Consider the following 579-nt stretch of genomic DNA (forward strand, 5'->3'; position numbering starts at 1 on the left):
AAACTCCTAGAGGAGAACATAGGCAAAACACTCTCCGACATACATCACAGCAGGATCCTCTATGACCCACCTCCCAGAATATTGGAAATAAAAGCAAAAATAAACAAATGGGACCTAATTAAACTTAAAAGCTTCTGCACAACAAAGGAAACTATTAGCAAGGTGAAAAGGCAGCCTTTGGAATGGGAGAAAATAATAGCAAATGAAGCAACAGACAAACAACTAATCTCAAAAATATACAAGCAACTCCTACAGCTCAACTCCAAGAAAAATAAATGACCCAATACAAAAAATGGGCCAAAGAACTAAATAGACATTTCTCCAAAGAAGACATACAAAAGAAAAAATTTAATTTTTTAAAAAAGAAACATTTCATCCTTCTCAAGCAAGAAATAAAAGCATAAATCATATTATTGGGAAATAAAGTGTTGAACCTACCTGTAAGACTAGCAGATGTGGATGCCTGGGGAATATAGATGGTGGTGCCTCCATGGGCTGCTTTATTGGGTATCTTTGTGATATGCTTCACAATGTCATCAGTGCCTGTAGGAGAAGGTAGGGAAGAAACCTAAGGTAACT

The 579-nt window shown here is 36.4% G+C and overlaps 1 protein-coding gene across 1 annotated transcript in view; it reads right to left on the minus strand.

Moving 5' to 3' along the window:
- The window catches only part of LOC104999867 (mucin-16-like), a 116,103-nt gene that overhangs the window by 78,654 nt on the left and 36,870 nt on the right, over positions 1-579 (minus strand).

The sequence above is a fragment of the Bison bison genome, unplaced genomic scaffold (genome assembly GCF_000754665.1).
Source record: "Bison bison bison isolate TAMUID 2011002044 unplaced genomic scaffold, Bison_UMD1.0 scf7180017864365, whole genome shotgun sequence".
Lineage (NCBI taxonomy): Eukaryota > Metazoa > Chordata > Mammalia > Artiodactyla > Bovidae > Bison > Bison bison.